Here is a 23,036-nt window from a genome sequence, read left to right on the forward strand (position 1 = left end):
CAAGGTCTTGAGGAGCGTGGAACCACCTCTTAGCTACTTTCGTTCCCAGGCCTACTCTGACCTAGAGTAGTGGCATCTGTTAGGGTCCCAGCTATGGATTAATTAGCAAGGACACCACTCGCTTCAAACTCAGACTGCGTCTATTCTAATAATCGGCGGTGACTTGGTCAGCGAATCCTCTGCCACGATCGACAACCAGCGGCAAGATGAGCTGCTACAGATCACACTATCCCAAAGTGTGTATGCATGTGAATAAGGACCACATGTGAATATGTATTCCTAATGAAACTCCGAACATGAACTTTACACCTCAACAGCGAATGACGAATATGGTTACGGCATACGCGTTGTCCGATGTGCTTGCTCTCCCGCTGGGACATTTGTCAAACTTTGAAGCTGGATTTTGGGCTCCATGCAGAAGCATTACTTCGCTTGCTGGGACGTTAGAGCCGACCGTCAGATGTGATTAGCATTCATGAGAAACGTGGTGAATTCATTGGTCGGAGCTGGCTCAACCCAGCCTGAGTGAATACCGCCGCAGGTACACGTAAGTAATCTTATTACAGAAGGACAATCGGGGAACAAGATTGCCATGTAACACGCTGCTAATAAAGAGAGACACAATAAAGCGTGCATGCAGATGTGCAAGGAAAAGTTTACCGGATTAACTTTCTACATGAAAGAGATTATTCGGCATTGATTCTTTGGTTCGAGAAAATTCAGCTGCCAATGGTTGTTACTTGGAAAAGGTTGTGAAGTAGATAAACTCAGTCGGAAGTGCTTCTTCCTATGTTCACTGAGAAACGTGACCTAGCCAATTGGGACACAGCCAGTAGGGAAGCAAGGGGAGTGACCGCTCCCCACGAACACGTTATTCAAAATTGTCCCCTTTTCTACAGTTAAAAAAAACAAAAAAACTCTAGTTCACTTCTGCGATAAAAGTCAAATCTCTTTTCTTTGTTAATCGCATGACCTTGGAAAAACTTTCTGGGGTATTACTTTATTTGATCAACATCCCATATTTTTGAATTGTCTGCTCAATTTCCCGTGATGTGTTGGTGGCTGCTGAAGAACCGAAACAAACCCTGACGTCATAACCTCTCAACACTGGACCATCCTGTGGACTTTCATCTTTTTCACGTTACACCTATATCAGTAGTTTTAAAGTTTCATGCATAATGACATTGTTACCGAAACATGAAATTAATGAATATAGAATACAATTACCCTAACCCTAACCCTAACCCTAACCCTAATGAAATATTTCGCAGAATATAAGAGAAATGAATTAAAAAATTGCTTGGTATGCGTCACGTCACCATTTTTTATGTAGTCGCTTCTAACTTTTGAACCTGGTTATGCCTCCGGTTAAAAGGCAAATAAACTAATTTTTATGAAGAATAACCTGTACACTTTGAAAGTTCATATGGGTGGGAAAAGAATTTGAAGTTACCTAAACTTGCCCCCAGTTCTAAGTCCTGCGCCTCATAGCGCCAAAATACCAGCTCCTTTTAGATGTAATCGTTGCACTTGAGTATTACACATCGGAAGGAAATACTAAGAATGGAATTTACAGTCAACCTATTAGTGCAAGCGTACCTAAACCCTTCACCCAGGGTGGATCAAATGGCTTTTGTACATGAATCAGATCTATTCAAAGACATCAGCAGGATTAACGGGATTCAGGGTGAATCAAAACAACCAGTTAGCTCTCGGAAAATCAGTTAGTTTTGATCGACATAGGCGCAGGCGTGGCTGCGTGGTAAGAAATTCGCTTCTTAACCACATGGTTCCAGGTTCAGTCCCATTGCGTGGCACCTTGGGCAAGTATCTTCTATAGTCTCAGGCGTTGTGAGTTGATTTGGTTGATGGTAACTGAAAAGAAGCCCGCCGTGTATGTATGTATGCCAAACGAACTTCCACCAACTATTCTGCCTATATATATATATATATATATATATATATACGAGGGTGAGTCAAAAAGTAATGCCATTTTGTTTAGGACGAGTATAATTAGCAACACAGGAACATGTATCATACATCAAAATGAAGCTGGTCCTCTGTGGATCACATCCCTACTTCTCAACATAGTCACCGTTTCTCTCAATAGCAATGTTCCACCTTCGAATGAGAGCATGTATCCCTGCCCCGTAAAATTCTGTTGACTGTTCGTTGAGCCACTTCTTCACAACAGTTTTCACTTCCTCGTCACTGGAATAATTTTTGCCTCTCAAACCCTCTTTCATAGGGCTGAAGAGATGATAGTCCAGTAATGATTATAAGATACACACACACAGACATACATTAACGCACACCTCAACCCTATCTCTGTCCTTGTGTGTGTGTGTCTGTCTGTCTTTAGATGTGTGCGTGCGTGTGTGTGTGTGTCAGTCGTTACAAAAATGTATGTATACTGACAGATACATACACCATCACACACATATGCATGCCTGTCATCTGCCTAACGTACATAACGAACGTGCGAACACACTCATATTAAAAAAATGTGACGTCATCGTGGTTGTGGTGGTGGTGGTGGTAAAAGATGTCGTTTACGATAGGTGACTATAAAAGAAAATTGATAATGTTCAATTTTTGTAATGCAAATATGTGAATGAAAATATAGTTTAGTTGGTAGCCAAAATCTTACTGAATCTTTTGACACCTCAGATGTCGAAATCAGCAACTCACTTCTGGAATGCATAAGGAACATACACACACGCACACACACACACATACAAACTCTCTTTTGTAGATATAGATATATACACAACTGGTACTTAATTTATTGACCCCAATAGAATGAAAGGCAAAATCAACCTCGTCGGAATTTGAACTCAGAGCACAAAGAAAGACGAAATACCGCTAAGCATTTCGCCCGGCGTGCTAACTTTTTGCCAGCTCCCCGCCTTAAAATATATACTTTTCTATTCTAGATACAAGGCCTGAAATTAGAGGGGTGGGGGGCAGTGGATTAGATCGAACCAGTACGCAACTGGTACTTAATTTATCGACCCCAATAGGATGAAAGGCAAAGTCGACCTCAGCGGAATTTGAACTCAAAACGTTACGGCAGACGAAATACCGCTAAACATTCCGCCCGGCGTGCTAACGTCTCTACCAGCTCACCGCCTTCATAATATCCAATCTTACAAGAAGTGAAAGTTGCTTTCTTTAACGCAGCTCTTCCAGATCTAACCTCGTTCATTCAGATATTCTCCATCTTTAGATGTTGAATTTACAACAAGCAAATGAAATTTCTTGGCTGAATGTTCGCTCTTTACTTGTTATATATGTTATTTCCACCACAACTTTCTCTCATTCTTTCTTCCTGTTTCTGTTGTACCTGTATTTAAAAGGACCAGCCTTGTCACACTCTGTGTCACGCTGAATCTCCCCGAGAACTACGTTAAAGGTACACGTGTCTGTGGAGTGCTCAGCCACTTACACGTTAATTTCACGAGCAGGCTGTTCCGTTGATCGGATCAACGGGTACCCTCGTTGTAGTAACCGACGGAGTGCCACGATATATATATATATATATACATATATATGTGTGTGTGTGTGTGTGTGTGTGTGTTTCTTTCGTTGCTCGAAAAAAAGTTTGTTTTCCATGTTTTTGTTTTTTATGTTCTCATTTTTCATTTTGTTCACGTTTATTTTGACGTCCTGTACCCATATATGCATGTATATATACATACATATATAGGTATGTACATATATGTATGTATATATGCATATATATATATTATTTATATTAATATATATATATATATATATATATATATATATATATATATATGTATATATATAATATATATAATATATATATATATATATATATACATATATATATATAGGTGTATATGTATATATATATATATATACGTGTATATATATAATATATATATGCACACGTATAATATATATACGTGTGTATATATATACATATATATATATATATATATATATATATATATATATATATATATATATACGTGTATATATATATATATATATATATATATATATATATATATACGTGTATATATATATATATATATATATACATACATTAACGCTCACACACACAAACACACACACGCATATACATAGTTATATACATGCATTCACACACTCGAATATGTGTGTGTGTGTGTGTGTGTGTGTGTGTGTGTGTGTGTATACACACTTCGTACTCCATCGTTCAGGTGCATAAACAATTGCTCCCCCTCCCCCCCCCCCCTCCCCCCCCTCTCTCTCTCTCTTCTGTTACAAGATAAAAAGATAAAAAGATAAGAAGATAAGAAGATACAGCAGCTCTGGTTTCCATTTCTACGTCGTTCACAGAAGCATTTTGGGGAAGTGAAGAATTAAATAATTGCATCCGAAATACACAAATAACAGATCTTTTGTTGAGGATTGTGTTTTCTAGGGTAGGGTGAAGCCCCCCCTCTCTCTTTCTCCCTTTCTCTCCCCCACCCCTACAACGGTTGACCTTTGACATTAGACTCGTGATTTACGTCACTTTATTATCTAATAGCACCACCACCACCACCACCACCACCACCAACACAACCACCATCAATTCCTCCCCTCCACCACCAGCATCATTACTTCCATGACCACCACCACGACCACCTCCACCACCATCACAATCACCACCACCTTCGCACCATTTCATTACGACTGTTACCCCCATTACTGCTATTACTGTCACCCTCTCCACCACCACCACCACCACCACCACCACTACCATCACAATCACCACCACCAACATCACAATCACCACCACACCACCACCGCCCTTACCACCTCCACCACCATCACAAACACCACCACTTCATTACGACTGTTACCACCACCGCCGCCGCCACCACCAACACGACCACCACCATCACCTACCACCAGTACCAACGTATCGCTTCCTCCACCACTGCTGCTGCCACCTCTTCCACCTCTTCCACCACCACCACCACCACCACCACCACCACCACCTACCCCATAATTACCCGGCCTAATGTCTGTAGAATCGTGTCATTCACAATTCCACGTTTCACATAAGACCACATCTCTTGCATAATCTTGTCTATTTACGAGACAATGTCTACCCTGCCTTCCCTAAAGCTCTGTTTATTAAGAAGATCGAGTCTAAGACCTTCAACACGTGTACCGAAAGGACCATGTCTATCATAGGACAAGTTCCGTCTAAATATTCTACAGATTAGTCTGTGTCTATCACACTATTGACTCTTACAAGATTGTCTTTAAGACCGTATTATATAACAAGACCTTGTGCTTAACAAGAGTGTGTCTTTATGACATCAAAGTACTCTGTCTTTCAGAAGATCAGTTACAACATAATATCATGTCTAACATAAGACCATGTCTGAAATAAGACCACGTCTAAGAAAGAAAGAATAAATATTATGAAATGGTACGTTAAATAGCAAAAGGGGGAATTAATTTTATTAGGACCCCCCACCCTAAACCGTCAAGACACGATCGAAAATAGCGATATGTTACGTACAATACATTGGCTATGCTTCTACAATCGTGGCTTGCTTCTCAACCACATGGTTCCAGGGTCAGTCCCACTACGTGACACCTTGTGCAACTGTCTTCTACTATAGCCCCAGGCAGAGCAAAGCCTTGTGAGTGGATTTGGTGGGTCGATTTGGTTTCGGCTGATATACCGCCCAGCCTTCATCAAGTGTCTTGGAGAAATTTCGAACCTGGGTTCTAATTCCTAAGGTATTTTTCGATATTACTACTACTACTACTACTACTACTACTACTACTACTACTATTATTATTATTATTATTATTATTATTATTATTATTCAGGTCACTGCTTGGAATCGAACTCGGAATCTTGGTGCTTGTAGCCCACACTTTTAACCACTACACCATATGCCCGTGATGAAGGCTGGAGGGTATATCAGCCGAAACGTTGTGTTAACAACAAACAAGATGAGGACAAATATCCGTCAAATGTAAACAATGTAAACAATGTAAATAATTCCCCATCTCTTAAATATAGAACTTAATAATATTTTAATTACTCTTTTACTTGTTTCAATCATTTGACTGCAGCCATGCTGGAGCACCGCCTTTAGTCGAGCAAATCGACCCTAGGACTTATTCTTTGTAAGCCTAGTATTTATTCTATCGGTCTCTTTTGCCGAACCGCTAAGTTACGGGGACGTAAATACACCAGCATCGGTTGTCAAGCGATGGTGGTGGGGGACAAACACAGACACACAAACGCACATACACACACACACACACACACACACACACACACACACACACACACATATATATATATATATATATATATATATATATATATATATATATGTAGTGAAACTACCTAACGCCATTAGATACAAAACTGCTATCGCCATTCTTCTCATTTAAATATAAATAAGCGCGAACGTAGCGGAAATCATCTCCTTGTCATCACGTGACTGATCATTATTCGAATCGGCAACTTCTTCGAACCGTTCCCGCCAGAACGCAAACTGACCAATCACGGCCCCTAATAAGGTCACGTGATAGAGTATTAAAGTGAAGCATTCGGGAGCCGATAATTCGCCTTAAATAGATCAACTCATACCCAACAAATTTGTCTCGGTTCAGTTTCTCTTAGAGACTGTTCCGTGTACCACACGACAGCAGCAGCAACAATCAGCCAGCGACCACTTCAACAGCTTCGTCCAGCCAACGATGACCACCGCCGTCGCCGCATCAGCAACAAGAGTCTACGACTACTATCCAGCAACATCGTCATGACCAACACGATTACTACCAAGCATCAACACGACTTTCTATGTACACCAAACTAAACCACCGCGGCACACATCTGTCTCTTCGATTCTGTTAGGTGACTTATCTTCACCACGATAATAAACAGACAAGAGATCTCAGCCTGCGATAAACGTCTGTCCTCAAGGCTCTGGCATCGAAGCCAAAACACAACTAGTGATAAGCTCTGCCAAACGACGAACATCTGTATAACAAGAATCACGGCCCGGCATCGATGCCACGACATCACAACTAGTGATCAGCTCTGCCACACTCAGCCTCCTCACTTTCACATACAGGACTTTTCCTATAGTGTACTAAAGAACTGGTATAATTGCTCACGTGTTATTGACTCTCTTTCTATCTGCTGTAATAACTAACATACACACACATGTATCCCTCACATACATACTTTTCTTTGTATGACGGCCTGTCTTTGATAATGTTCTTATATGTCGCATTCACCCTCACTCACAGACATACATCTTTAACGCCATAATAAATATTACTGTTATTCATCTAATACGGTTGTGGTCTTTCATTACTGGTCATCTATGTTATCGTCGTATAACATATCATGTATATCCTCATTGATATATTATTTTGTGTTCGACCGTGCGACGCGTTTAAATAAAGGGAGTCCTCTGTTTTTCCATTCGTCACCATTTCTCCTTTTATGAGTTCGCACGGTCGTTCCTTACATATATATATATATATATATATATATATATATATATATATATATATATACATATATAAGACGGGCTTCCTTCATTTTCCATCTACCAAATCTATTCACAAGGTTTTGGTTGGCCAGAAGCTATAGTAGAAGACACTTGGCCAAGGTGCCACGCAGTCGGACTGAACCCGGAACCATGTGGTTGGTAAGCAAGTTACTTGCCACACAACCACTCCTGCGCTTATAATATAATTTTTTAAACCTCGAATGGCTGGGGCGGGCGCGGTCCATCTGTGTAAGATATAAATGAAAGGGAACTACAAAAAATGGTCCAGAAACACTAAAGTAAGAGATCTGTGAAAAGCATTGCACATGGAAGCAGCACGATGGTTATCACTCGAAAGAATTTGCAGTAAATATTATGTGTGAGGCAGACTGCCTTGGGATAAAAATAGCAAAGAGTTGTGTTGCTGTTTTGTAAATTGGTGCGGAGTCTTCCGATCAACGTTTCCGCCAATTGTTGACACAATAGACGGGAGATTAATTGTACGAAACAAAGGCTATGTGCTGAGGTGGGAGTTTGGCTGTCCAGAGGATGTTTGTGTGAACGTGTGTGTCTTGTGTATGTGTGTTTGTTTAAGCGTGTGTGTGTGTGTGTGTTTTGTGTGCGTGTTTGTGTATATATATATGAACGTGTGTGTTTGGGCGTATGCGTGTGTTTGAGCGTGTGTGTGTGTGTGTTTTGTGTGCGTGTTTGTGTATATGTATGAACGTGTGTGTTTGAGCGCGTGCGCGTGTGTGTGTGTGTGTTTAAGCATGTGTGTGTCTTTTGTGTGTGTATGAACGTGTGTGTTTGAGCGTGTGTGTGTGTGTTTTGTGTGCGTGTTTGTGTGTATGTATGAGCGTGTGTGTGTGTTTGTGTATGTATGAACGTGTGTGTTTGAGTGAGCGCGCGTATATGAGTGTTGTGTGTGTGTGTTTGTGTGTATGTATGAACGTGTGTGTTTGAGCGTGCGTGTGTGTTTTGTGTGTGTGTGTGTGCTTTGTGTGTGCGTGTGCGTGCGTGAGTCTTTATACATGTCTCCGACACCACTCAATAATCGGTATTGGTTTTATTTATGTCCCCGTAATTTTGCAGTTCGCGAAAAGAGAACGATAAAATAAGTACCAGATTTTAAAAAATAACTCCTGTGGTTGATTTGTTCAACTAAAACCCCTCAAGCATGTGCCCCAGAATGGCCGCAGTCCAGTGACTGGAGCAAGTAAAAGTATGAAAGGAATCATTATGATCAAGGGACACATGAAAATGTCGGTTTCAAATTTTGGCAGAAGGCCAGAAACTTCGGAAGAGGAGCGAAGTCGATTACATCGACCCCCAGTACTCAACTGGTACTTGATTTATCGACCCCGAAAGGATGAAAGACAAAGTCGACCTGGGGAAATTTGAACCCAGAACGCAAAGACGGACGAAACGTCGTTAAGTATTTTTCTCGGCACGGCAACGATTTTTATTTCTTTATTGCCCACAAGGGGCTAAACATAGAAGGGACAAACAAGGACAGACAAAGGGATTAAGTCGAGTATATCGACCCCGGTGCGCAACTGGTACTTATTTAATCGACTCCGAAAGGATGAAAGGCAAAGTCGACCTCGGCGGAATTGGAACTCAAAACGTAAAGACGAACGAAATGCCGCTAAGCTTTTCGCCTGGCATGCTAACGATTCTGCCAGCTCGCCGCCTTAGATGTTTTTAAAACATCGAATGGCTATGAATGTTCAGTGGAGTAAAGTAGGAATCAAAAGAGGTCCAAAAGTGAAGAAAAAAAAATGGTTGAGAAACTCTGCATTAGAGTGAAGAATACAAAACGACTGAAAGAAGCATCTTCAGCGAAATGTTTGAGGATATGATTGATTAGTTCCTAAAATTGCGATGTAAAACAGATTTTATTTAACAAACATTGATAACAGATTTTCAGACCTCATGTTGGCGGTGATTGATGATACTAAAAGAGAAATGAGACAGAAAAGTGATGAATTACGATGTACAAGATACATATTAGCCATTAAAAAAACACAAACGAAAGCTGTTAACCTCATAAACATTTATTATTTGGTGTCAAAATTTCCGTTGCACCAAATAATAAATGTTTTGTGCCGTTTTAAATGGCTGTAATTGTTTTAATTTCATCTAATGGCCATAGATCATATCACTTGTCGAGCGACTTCATCTTCGAATTAATGAATTATTTTGGCCAATAAAGACTCTCATTTAGCCGCAGCATCTCTGCAATGATGAGGAGGGGAAAAGAGATGCCAGCCAAACCAGAAAACGCTGTTATGGACTTGTCTCTTTTATTTGTTTCAGTGACAGGACTGCGGCCATGCTGGGGCACCGCCTTGAAGAATTTTCGTATTTTCTTCCTTTTTTTTTGTTTTAAAGCCTAGTACTTATTCTATCAGTCTTTTTTGCTGAACTGCTAGGTTATGGGGACATAAACACACCAATACCGATTGTCAAGCGGTGGTGGGAGACAAACAGACACAAACACGCACAACTATCTATCTATCTATCTATCTATCTATCTATCTATCTATCTATCTATCTATCTATCTGCCAGTTAGCCTATCTCTCCCTCTCGCTCTCCCCTCTCGCTCTCCCCTCTCGCTCTCTCCTCTCGCTCTCCCCTCTCGCTCTCTCCTCTCGCTCTCCCCTCTCGCTCTCCCCTCTCGCTCTCCCTCTCTCTCTATCTGCCGTTTAGTCTATCTCTCTCCCCTATCTATCTATCTATCTATCTATCTATCTATCTATCTATCTATCTATCTATCTATCAGCAGGTTAGTCTATCTCTCTCACCCCCTTCTCTCTAGTTGTCTGTCTATCTGCCGGTTAGTCTATCTAAAGAAGAGGAAGAAGGGGAAGAAGAAAATGAAGAAAGAAGAGGAGGAGGAGGACAAGAAGAAGATGAAGAAGAAGAAAGCGTTAAAAGCCGTCAATAGAAAACTTCGTCGTTAGAAGAGACAACCCGAATGAAGAATAATCGAAAATTCCGACGAAAGCAATCAGCGATTGACACAAAGATGGAGAAAGACTTAATAAAAATACTAGAATCTACTTCTCGAGAGGAGATAAGATAAATAAATAAATAAATAAATAAATAAATAAATGAAAAACTGGAGCGAATGGAGGAAGTTTAGCCAAGAGGTAGTAAAGGATTATTGTCCTTGCATTATACCATAAACTGTATTAATGATGATATCGTTGAGATTGGGATAAAAAAAAACACACAAAAACACGAGGCTTGTGGCTCGTTCAAGAGATCTTTGGCTACTGATAAAAAAAAAGAACAGCATAAAAACAAAACCTCGAGCTTTTATCGGCGAAATATTATCAACGTCTACGAGTTGAGCCTCGGTGAGGATATAAATATACCAAATTGTCTGGCATTAGAAGAACGAATCTAATACAAAAGAGTAAAGCTTCTCATGTGTGAAGAATTATCGGTTAATTTTTTTCTACTCTTGGCACAAGGCCCGACATTTTAGTGGGAGGGGGCCGGTCGATTAGATCGACTCCAGTACGCAACTGGTACTTAATTTATCCACCCCGAAAGGATGAAAGGCAAAGTCGACATCGGCGGAATTTGAACTCAGAACGTAAAGGCAGACGAAATGCCGTTAAGCATTCCGACCGGCGTGCTAACGTTTCGGCCAGCTCGCCGTCTTCAGAATTTGTAATTAATATTCTTTTCTACTCTAGGCACAAGGCCCTAGAGTAGAAAAGACAGAAGGGACACACACACACACACACACACACACACACACATATACACGACGGGATTCTTTCAGTTTCCGCCTACCAAATCCACTCACAAGCTTTGGTCAGCCCGAGGCTATAGTAGAAGACACTTGCCCAAGGTGCCACACAGTAATGGGACTGAACCCGGAACCGTGTGGTTGGTAAGCAAGCTATTTACCACACAGCCACTCCTGCGCCTGTAAAACAGAGAAAGAAATGTAGCTGTTCCTTGCAAAAAATACACCGAAAGCAAAATATTTTCATGAACACTTAAAATATTATTGTGGGTCCCTATTTTACTATTTTGCTTGCGTGGACCCGTGAACATTTGATATGGATCCCTCGGGTCCATATGGGTTACGAACCAATGGTTTAGAGCATTTAATGTTTGCATGAAGGTCATTACAAGAGAATATGGTGAAGACGGAAATTTGAGGTTGTTCTGAAAAATGCATAAACAACGAACTATATTGAAGATATGAAGGCATAGAAGAAAATTTATCTCAGTTTGGCTGGGTTGTAAGTAAGTATTCGATTCTGTTCCTTATTTGTGGTTCATTGGGAACTCTTCAGGGTGCCAAAATTCTAGAAACCATAATCAAAGCTAGGGTGATTTCACCCCAAAGTTAATTTCAGGAAGTGACTGCATTGTCCTCTGATAAATAAGATAAGCTTTCGCAGCAGAAATGCTGTTTATAATGGCCTTTGTTATTTTTTGCTGGCAAAATCCGTCCGTATACATACATACATACATGTATGGAGGCGCAATGGCCCAGTGATTAGGGCAGAGGACTTGCGGTCTTAGGATCGTGGTTTCGATTCCCAGACCGGGCGTTGTGAGTGTTTATTGAGCGAAAACACCTAAAGCTCCACGAGGCTCCGACAGGGGGAGGTGGTGAACTCTGCTGTACTCTTTCACCACAACTTTCTCTCACTCTTTCTTCCTGTTGCTGTTGTAACTGTATTTCAAAGGGTCAGCCTTGTCACACTCTGTGTCACGTTGAATCTCCCAGAGAACAACGTTAAGGGTACACGTGTCTGTGGAGTGCTCAACCACTTGCACGTTAATTTCACGAGCAGACTGTTCCGATGATCGGATCCACTGAAACCCTCGTCGTCGTAACCGACGGAGTGCCACTAGTTTGAAGGAACAGCGACTGCTGTTTCTAGCAGGACCGGTCATTTCTAATCTTGTATAACAACGAGTCAATTATATCTCGCAGTAGTTATGTAAGGGAGACAACTTAGTAACAATTTATTTCTCACAAGAGTAATGTCCCATATTTTGTCACCGTAATCGCTACTCTCTTTTACTCTTTTACTTGTTTCAGTCATTTGACTGTGGCCATGCTGGAGCACCGCCTTTAGTCGAACAAATCGAGCCCAGGACTTATTCTTTGGAAGCCTAGTACTTATTCAATCGTTCCTTTTTGCCGAACCGCTAAGTTACGGAAAACCTGTGGATTGGGGATTTGAGCCTGAAAGTGTGGGTGGAGGACAGGATTCCTCGTTGTTTAAAATGTGGCCAGAAAGGCCACATAAGAGCGAACTAAAATGGTAGAAGAGCGACATCCAACACCACAGGAGAGGATGCAAGAAGTAGAAGTAGAAAGAGAAACTCCAGTATTAGAAGATAGGGAATGGGAAACAGCCGGGAGGAGAAAAAAAAAAGAAAAAGAAAGAAGGTAAGTACTTGTGAATCCCAACCCACCCAGTGCCCGCCCTCTCCCTTTTCACCACACCCTCCCCATGCAGACACCAAACCTACCCATTCCCCTCCAACAACAAAACAGAAAAGAAATACGAGCCCACATGATGTAGATACGGTTCCCCCTCCCCCTGTTTGTTTTGCTTGCGTTCTGTGTGCGGACGCGGAGGATGACATTGTAAACCGGGTGAGCGAGTGGAAGGATGGGGCTGAAGGGGAATTCTGGGGTGAAGATGGTGAGACTATGATATGCCAATTATTGGTTGGCACTCCGTCGGTTACGACGACGAGTGTTCAAGTTGATCCGATCAACGGAACAGCCTGCTCGTGAAATTAACATGCAAGTGGTTGAGCACTCCACAGACACGTGTACCCTTAACGGGGAGATTCAGCGTGACACAGTGTGACAAGGCTGACCCTTTGAATTACAGGCACAACAGAAACAGGAAGTAAGAATGAGAGAAAGTTGTGGTGAAAGAGTACAGCAGGGTTCGCCACCATCCCCTGCCGGAGCCTCGTGGAGCTTTAGGTGTTTTCGCTCAATAAACACTCACAACGTCCGGTCTGGGAATCGAAACCGCGATCCTAAGACCGCGAGTCCGCTGCCCTAACCACTGGGCCATTGCGCCTCCACATGCCAATTATTAAATAAGGCACAAATGGAAATAGTTAAAAAGAATGATAAAGGTATTGAGTTGTGGAAGGTGATCTGGAAAAGAGAGAAATTGCCAGAACAGACTTGTTATACCGAACTAAAAAAAGACCATGGTATTGAACTGTTGGATTTTAGATATATATAATTGAACGGCAAAACGGTTTCAATGTAACCACTCGACTTCGGGGGTCGAGTGGGCATTCCGCCTCATTATATCATCTTTTTCATGATTCATTCGTTTCTTTTAATTTTGCTTCTTTCTTTATGCCTCCGTTTTATAATTTTAGTTCCCCGATATTGTGTTTGTACCGTCTATGTTGGCCCCTGGTGGGTAATAAAGAAATCGAAATCGATATTTCGTCTGTCTTTATGTTCTGAGTTCAAATTCCGCCGAGGTCGACTTTGCCTTTCATCCTTTCGGGGTGGATAAATTAAGTACCAGTTGCGTACTGCGGTCGAGCTAATCGACTGGCCCCCTCCCCCAAAATTTCGGGCCTTGTGCCTACATTAGAAAAGAATAATATCTATAATTATTTCAAAGTTTTGCACAAAGTCAACTATTTGAGAGGAATGGTAAGTCGATTATTTTGACCCCAGTTTTTAACTGTTACGTATGTTATCGACCCTAAATGACTGAAAAGCAAAGCTCATCTGGGCAGGATTTGAACTTAAAACATAAAGAGCCGGAACAAATGACGCAAAGTGATTTTCCTGACGTTTTCTTACAACAGAATATCATGGGACAGTCTGGGTTAATTTTTTTGGACTCGTCCTACACCAGAAACTTATTTAAAGGAATAGGAAATTGATATTTTGTAAAGAATCATTGAGAAAATATATTATTAGGGGGGCAAACAATCATAATTTATATCTCAATGAATCGCTTTAACGAAAGATTGGGTCGTGTCTGAAGAAGACAAAGTGTAGAGAAAGAACCGTGACAGCCAAGACCATTCCAACCAACGTCTTCACACATTTGAGAAATTGAAAGGGAAGAGGAACCTAGAAAGGTAAATTTTAAAAATAACTACTTCACGAATTGTTGGAAGATACGGAATTAAGAGAGAGAGAGGTTTCAAAATACGGTTTGCAATAGATAGCTTTGTTAGTAAAGAACGATTTTGTCTTTGTGTGTTAAACCTTTAAACACGAAGATATCTAACGAATTAAATTAATTTTTTTTATTCTCATTATCTCTACTTTGTCTCAGAAATATTTATTATATCCAGTGACAAGTTTCTTGCAGGTATTAATTCTAATCTTAGAGAGAATGGACACGTGTTTTCTTTCATGAACTCAATCAGAGACTTACCACTGTCCAAGAATATTGTTGTATAATAATAATGATTATTCTGGCCTTTTGCCTTATTGTGAAACCATAATAATAATAATAATCAGGCGGTGAGCTGGCAGAATCGTTAGAGCGCTGGACGAAATTCTTAGCGGAATTTCCCCCGCCGCTACATTCTGAGTTCAAATTCCGCCGAGGTCGACTTTCCTTTTCATTCTTTCGGGGTCGATAAATTAAGTACCAGTGAAACACTGTGGTCGATATCGACCAGTCCCCTTTTCCAAAATTTCAGGCCTTGTGCCTTTAATAGATTTCTATAATAATTATTATTAAGGTGACCGAGTCGTTACTGCACTGGGCAAAATGCTTAGCGGCATTTCGTCTGTCTTTACATTCTGAGTTCAAATTCCATTGAGGTCGACTTTGCCTTTCATCTTTTCGAGGTTGATAAAATAAGAACCTGTTGAGTACTGGGGTCGATGCAATCGACAAATCCCCTCCTCGAAAATTTCAGGTCTTTTGCCTATAACAGAACTTATCGCAATATCCTTTCAACCTGCCAATTGTATTAGAGTACCCTGTACGTAAGTAACTCTTACAATAATAGGAGAGTATTGTAGTTTGCTTGAAGCATTGTGTATTGTTTGTAAAATATAACGTGTCTTGAATGGCACAACCCTGCAGAGTGAACTATAATAACTATGGATAATTAAATTATAACAGTTATTATAGTCCACTCTGCAGTGTTGTGTCATTCAAGACGTGTTATATTTTACTTATATTAATAATAATAATAGATTCTGAAAACCTCGCTTCTTTAAATTCGATCAAAACCGGTCCACGTCAAGTTTTCTCTGTATTTTAAAAGTTCTCCAGAATTCCTTTCTTAATGCATTCTTGTAGGGTTATCGCCTAACTGAATGGACTTTCTTATTTAGGTTTTTAATATCTTCTACTTGTTTGTCATTAGACCGCGACCATGCTGGGGTACCGCCTTAGCGAGTTTTTAGTCGAATGAATCGATCCTGGTACTTATTTTCTTAAAGCATGGTAATTACTTTCTTAGTTTCTTTCGCCGAAACGCTAAGTTACCGGTACGTAAACCCATCAACACCGGTTGTCAAACTGTGTCAGGGGACGGACAAGAAGACACTTAGTCACGCACACACGACAGGCTTCTTTGTTTCTGTCTACCATATTCCCTCGCAAGGCTTTGGTTGGCCCGAGGCTATCGTAGAAGACACCTGCCCAAGGTGTCACGCAGTGGGACTGAACCCGGAACCGTGTGGTTGGGAAGCAACCTACTTAACACACAAACACACCTGCGCTTAATGTCTTAAACAAAACAAAAATGCAGCCAAGCACGGGATTATGTGGGCCTAGACACTCTTAAAAACCATCTCCAACTCCGCAAAATTCCCTGAATATCTTTTGCTCAGTGATCTGCTGGATGAAGGCAAACCTTGGTTAAGCCATAAAACTTTCTTAGGTACCATTGCTGACTGTCTGATAATGAAGTCTAACATTGAACACGGCTGGTTGTTGTTGCCGTCTATTTTCTGAAAACCCACGCACAATAAGTATAGAGCTGTCTTATCAGTTCGAACTAGTTTTCTTGATAAATTGTTATCGGTGTTGAAGTTGACAATTGTCCCTTTGGAAGAGTAGAGAATGTTAAACAGTGATATCACGATCAAAGTTCTCGATGCATTTTAAACAAAAATTTAGACTTTGGTTAACACTTCAAATAATTAAAGTTTTACTGTGTCGTAAATAACATTTTAGCTTCTAGATTTTATATCTATAATAATTTAGTATTAAAGATTTGTTTAGCCCAAGGTCGTTCTGATTAAGCAGACCTTACGCTTAACACGTTAACCACCACAGCCTGTTACTGGAACTTACCGGTGATACCACGCATTTCGCGCGCTATTGCTGTCCACGTTTAATTACAGGGAATTGAAATTTTTATAACTTTTTACAATAGTTCATAATACTTCAATATTTAGAACGTATGATATTTAAATGTCCTCAAAGCCATGTTATCCATTTAATGCCCGAAATTTTTGAAGTCGTTTGTTGCATTCACATACATTGTACGCTTTAAGCATTTTAGAAGTTCACAACAAAATTTTGTGAATATTGCTCGATGAATTATCTTCAGAAAGGTATTTGATGTCTAAATTTGTGAAATTATTTTGTATGAATAATTTCGTTTGAAACAAAAAAGCGGAAGATAAATCATAGGTTGGGTATTTATAAATGAGTTAAAGCTACAAAATGAAAAATATTTTCTGAAACTATGAAAATGTACCACCGGTGAAACATGGCAGTTGTGCGAAGTTTGCGATGAACCACCAGTGGTATGTGTAGCGGTTAATTTCTAGACACGACCACTTCGTCCCTATCAGTATCTATGACTACATATCTACAATTTTCGCTTAAGATTGTAGAGTATAATTTGAGGGAGATTTGGCTGGTATTAGCAGGCGGAGCAATCTCGTAGACTTCATCGTTATTTCGTAATTATATCTAATAAAAGCATTTGCAGCAGCGAAGTCGATTATATTTATCCAGTATTTAACGGGTACTATATCGGCCAAGTCTCGTTGAGACATTTAATCTGTTGCTCTACCGAATCTAAAATAGATTAAAATATTTGAATTTAAAATGGGTTAAAATATTTGAATGTATCTGATGCAGTTGTTTTAAAGAGTTCATTTATATCTAAATCCTGTAGAGGCAGAATTGGATCTTCATGTAAAAATGCATCTCACTAGTGGATTTACACAAGCAACAGTGGTTAAAAATCTGTATCCTCTATCAGCTCTGCCCCGGTAAATCAAAAGCGAAAACTGCTAAATCCTCGTTTTACGCCATATGCCCACGGCCATATGGCGTAGTGGTTAAGAGCGTAGGCTACTAACCCCAAAGTTCCGAGTTCGATTCCAAGCAGTGACTTTTTATCCTGAAGTCTGCTTAAATCGGGGCTGATTCGGGCATAACAGTAGCACTGAAGATATTTCCTTGTCGGAATATGAAATTATGAAAGAGATCAGTCCTTGTAAATAGGGAAGATGCCATTAGAAATAAACAGGAAGTTCGCGTTTCGTGTGTGAATCCTGATGAGTCGGTATCTCAGAATGCCAACACCACCACCACCAGCACCCACAAAGTACACCATCCTATATTTAAGATGGTGCTGCACCCGAAAACAAGCCATTGCTTAGTATGAAGTCACCCATCACACACTATCCCCTGGCATACAGATTTCCTGTGTCTCCTCTTTGTGCCTTTTCTACCGTTACTACACCTTGCTTCATAGAGATGACTGGCCTTGTGCCGCCTCCCTCGAGTATTCCCCATCCGCTATTGTCCCACTCAGGTCCCTTAACCACGATACCAAGTCCTTTCACCACAAAACATCAGTTCTCTGGAATTCTGCTTCTGTCCAGATTTTCCTGTAAACGTTTACTCGCAAGGATTCAAGGGGAATATTAACGATTTTGCGAGTCTTGGAGTCTTGTTAAGATTAAGAATACGTCCCCTCCCTTCCTCCAGTCTTAGAGAGGAAACCCTGAAATGAAAAGAATAACTACGAAGTAATTCCATCTGCTAAAAGAATTGCCATATTCTTCACCACACTCTGCTTTAAAAGTACCGTTTCTATAGATTCGTGTGAAGCAAATAAATGGAATGGTCATGACTGCCTTTGACCAGGGACGAGGTTGACGGGACAAGAGACGACATATTAAACCGCATCGACATTTGAAGTAGATATTAAAGCTACGTTTGTGATTTGCAATATTAAATATGGAAAAAGAAACGAATTATATCTTCACACAAAGGCGGACTCCCTAAAATCGCTACAGAAGTAACTAAATCGTAGATTGTACCACAGAATCGAAGACAAACGAAACTATAACCAAACTAATTTCCTTTCGGTATCTTAATTTTTCAAAGTTTCTTATAAATATTTTGTCAACTGTTATGGAGCATAATTACAATTTCATTTTATTCTTAATTTGATTTTAAGTTACTCTTGTAATATTTTTAAGCAACAGAACTGGACGACTGAATTGCAGAGTCCAAACTTCGTTGCGGTTTTAGTTCCGATTCTTTATGCTCAGTTCAAATTTGTCAAGGTCACTTTTGTTTTTTTCAGCCTTGGTGGCCGTTTAGACAACAGACCAGTCCAAGAAAGGGAATGGCGGAATTATTAAAGCGTCGGTAGGATGGCTTGCGGTAGTTCTGGTTTTGTACACTCTGAGTTCAAATTCCGTTCTGTTGCCGAAACTAACTGACATCATTTCTGTCAGGATCTGCGACTGACAAATAGCTTAAATAATTTGAACAACGAAGGAAACTAACCTTCATTGATTCAATCAGTGGTACCACAGGGTGGTCCGTAAGTCTTGTTACCCACTACCAAAAAGTACTAAGACCAATAAGGGAACATAGGGGAACATTATAAGAACAATAGAGGAACACTATAATAATATCAAACGCATGTACTGGTTTTAGTATTGGGTTGTCCGGAAAGTTCGTGCCGATTTTAAAGGAGAGATAAAGGTCAATAAATGCTTGCCATTACATTTTTAATCAACCAAATATGAACCATTTTGTTGCACAATGCGTCTCCATCTTTCCTTTAACTTGAAAATACCTTCTTCCCAGAATTGAGTTGGTTTCATGGCAAATAAGTCGAAAGGTAAGCTACTATAAATCGGCACGAACTTTCCGGACGACCCAATACACAGAAGACCTGAGTGGATACGAACACAGAGATATGGGGATTGTCAAGTGATCTTTTTAACTGGTTAGTGGCAGTTGGCACCAGAATTCTGTTAATCATTATATTCACTCACCAGGGACAAGGACCTTTATGTAGGGGTTACTTGGAACCAGAGTAAGGAATGTTCAGAGTTTTAGTGGGAATACAAGTTCACATGTGGTAAACTCAAAACATGAACTCTACACGTAAACAAAGGATGACGGTTACGACTATGGTGTGCGCGCAATCCGACGCGTTTGCTCTGCCAGTGGGGCATTTTTCAAATTTACAAACTGAATTTCTGGGCCACATAAAGAAGCCTTACTTTGCCTGCTGAAACACTAGCGCTGACAGTCGGATGTGGTGAATTAATCAGAACCGGCTCAACTCACCCCGGGTGTGAAAACTGATGCAAATACAAGTAAGGACCAGAGGAGTGTCAGCCATGCTGTGTCTAACTATTCCTGTCCGCCATTAACCTTTGCGTTCAGTCCTTGTCCTGTATGTCAGTCCTCTGGAACTTCGTCCCTGCAGTTGTCGATTTAGTACCGTTTGAGTAGAATCGGAAATCTCATCAAGCTTGCTCGGTAAGGATAGACATTTGGACACCCTGAGATATGAAAAACAAAAAGTCAAAGGATGGAGGAACTCGGAGTCAACGGCCATCCAATGTGTATAGAGAGGTTAACCGCAATGACGAAAAATCTCCGAGCCAGGGCCACGGCGAAGCCACGAGAAGCAGCATGGCGGATGTGAAGTTAGGCGCATTGATCTTCATTCGATGTATGATCTGCATTCAGCGAAACTACGCGACTCGGTGTGGGCGGAAGAGCTTCTTCAGCCACGAGTCTGTCCTGGGTCGTTCAATTCAGTTAGCGGATTACTGACTGTTGACAGAACCGGTGATTGGTCAACCCACTTCAGCTACTTGAAAACACTATGGCATTCTGAATCCCATAGTGGCACCAATTGAAATTGGATTAAACAGATTTTTAGCAGCATCACTCGACGTTTCTTGTCACTGAATACCATTGACGCTGCATCTTCCCCTAGACTCGGCAAGAAGAGCCCCCCCCCCAAATTTATAGCATTCGAGTATGTTTGCATATATCTTTGCTATGGGGGCGCGGGATTTAGATTGGATAAAATAAGTGTCAGTGAATTATGCAGGGGAGGAGAACCAACGGTCAAGATCGGTTTCACTGGTTCTTCCTTAATGGTGGGAATCAAATTGTCTGAGTTTCAGAAAAACGGAAACTGTTTTAAACACAATTATAATACCTTCAGATCACTTGTAAGTGAGGTAATATCAAAACCTTTATCGCTTTTATCGAAAAGATCCTACTACTATCTAAATTAATCGCAAAGGTCATCCCACTGCCGTCTATTTAAAAGGGACGGTCAGACAATACTCTGTGCGTTAGCTTGAGTGAAAGGTACAATGAAAGGGGTCAAGAGAACGGTGAACGTGGCTTTTCTTTTCAATCAATCCCTTCGCTTAGAGGAGAAACCGAGACGTCATGCCTTCTCGTATATTTTGAGAAGATTCGTGTGAAATAGTGGGGAGAGGGTTGACACTTCAAATTTAGTTTAAAATTTGACCTTCATTTTACAAAATACTTTGATTCAATTCATTAACTTGACGGAACCGCCCATGTCTTCGTTCAATGTAAACCTCTAGCTTTCACGAATGTATTTAACAGAAAATTTTATTTCAGGAAATGTGTGATAACTAATTGTGTGTATGCACGAGAGACGTCAGACCTCTCCCTCTCTCTCTTATAGTTAAAAGGTGTGTGTATGTGTGTGTGTGTGTGTGTGTATGTATATATATATATATATATATATATATATATATATATATATATAAACATACATGAGAGGGTGCTGAAAAGTTTCTGGCTTTAAGGGTCTCGGGAAAGGCCTGGCTGGGGGCCTAACCTTCCTAATCCTTTTACAGGACTTAGAAAAACTGAAGGACCGCAACAATGAGTGAATCTGTGAGGGGGAATATGTTGGATAAAGTCATAATTAACTGATCCTCCAGTGTTTTGTTTTACGCAAAGCCAGGAACTTTTCAGCACGCACACGCGCACACACACACACAGAATTAAAATCTATATTTGTTTGACTTTCGCAACCACTTTAGTATGCATACACTAGGTAGCTAGTGTGCGTGCCGCCTGGGGCGGCGCTTCCGTTTGCTGCTCCCAGGCTACACAAAAAACACATTGCCTATAGCAGACCCAGAAGTGCCGCCCGACACGGATCGCCCCCTACCGCCCTCCAACTACGCTAGTGTACGCTTATTTCAAATTTAAACTTTCAAAATTTCATTTAACAGAAATATTTTCTAAGCACGTATTTGTGAAACGTTAACGGCATCACTGCCTTGAGACCAGGCAAGGTCTGAAAATGCCATGGATACTGACCATTCCATCAAACTCGGCAAATAAAAGAAAAAAAGGCAAAACAAATTACTTACCGAATATATAAATAATCTCTCGGTAATCCTGGTAGTTTATATTAAACCTAATCAACCCGCCCTCTTAAACGTCTGTTGTTTACATGAAAATGTTCCGAAATAACGTTTTATCAGTAAATTATTACATTCTTACTTGTTCTTATGCTCGCTCTAATGAGTTTATCACGATTCAAAGTACATAACTTCTGGCTTTTAATTAGATTCCTTTTCACACAAAACACTGCCTTTATTTTCCAAAGTATAAAGGTTGTACGATGTATTCATGCGGGAGATTCAACTAGTGCTCAACCTTGTCGGTTATCTGGTTTCGATATCTGGTCAGCTATTTTAACTCCACTATTTTTTTTTCAGTATCTCCATTTTAAACTTGATTGGTCGGACTCCTGATCAAAAGCCTTCCAACCATGACAATCTCGTTTTAATGGTTATAAAAGTACGTTATCTGTGTTCGTTTCCTTATCAAAGTACGTAGGCTGAGATTTGAGAGCAAATTAACAATCACTTGAAGGTTTTCATTTAATTTAACCTTTAATGTACTCAGGGAAGACATGTCCGTGTTCTTATCTTATTCTGTCATCTTTGATAAGTGTCGAGTCACGTGGTCTAGCGGTTAGTGTCTTGGGTCTATGATCATAAGATCGAGTGTTCGATTCCTTGATGTGGTGGTACGTTGTGTCCTTGTGCAACAAGGTCGGATCAAGTCCCATGGAGGTTCTAAGCACTTACGATTTTCGTGTCCCCATATATATCGTTCAAAATATAAGCAATAATAAACCATGAAAAATGTTTTCCTTTTTCAAAATCAAAGAAAACTAAGATGGAAAATGTTTATTTCTGT

At 40.4% G+C, this 23,036-nt stretch overlaps 2 protein-coding genes across 3 annotated transcripts in view; one reads left to right on the forward strand and one right to left on the reverse strand.

Annotated features, from left to right (window-relative positions):
* The window catches only part of LOC106872024 (uncharacterized), a 136,223-nt gene extending 113,444 nt beyond the window's left edge, over nt 1-22,779 (reverse strand). For both annotated transcript variants that reach the window (XR_016241714.1, XM_014918843.3), the window contains exon 1: nt 22,199-22,779. The gene's annotated coding sequence lies outside the window, so the exon portion shown is untranslated. The remainder of the gene's footprint in view (nt 1-22,198) is intronic.
* Nucleotides 14,470-23,036, forward strand: part of LOC106872025 (lysosomal dipeptide transporter MFSD1) — a 31,033-nt gene continuing 22,466 nt past the window's right edge. The window contains exon 1 of the mRNA XM_014918850.3: nt 14,470-14,658. The gene's annotated coding sequence lies outside the window, so the exon portion shown is untranslated. The remainder of the gene's footprint in view (nt 14,659-23,036) is intronic.

Source organism: Octopus bimaculoides, chromosome 4 (genome assembly GCF_046866305.1).
Source record: "Octopus bimaculoides isolate indiv1 chromosome 4, ASM4686630v1, whole genome shotgun sequence".
Lineage (NCBI taxonomy): Eukaryota > Metazoa > Mollusca > Cephalopoda > Octopoda > Octopodidae > Octopus > Octopus bimaculoides.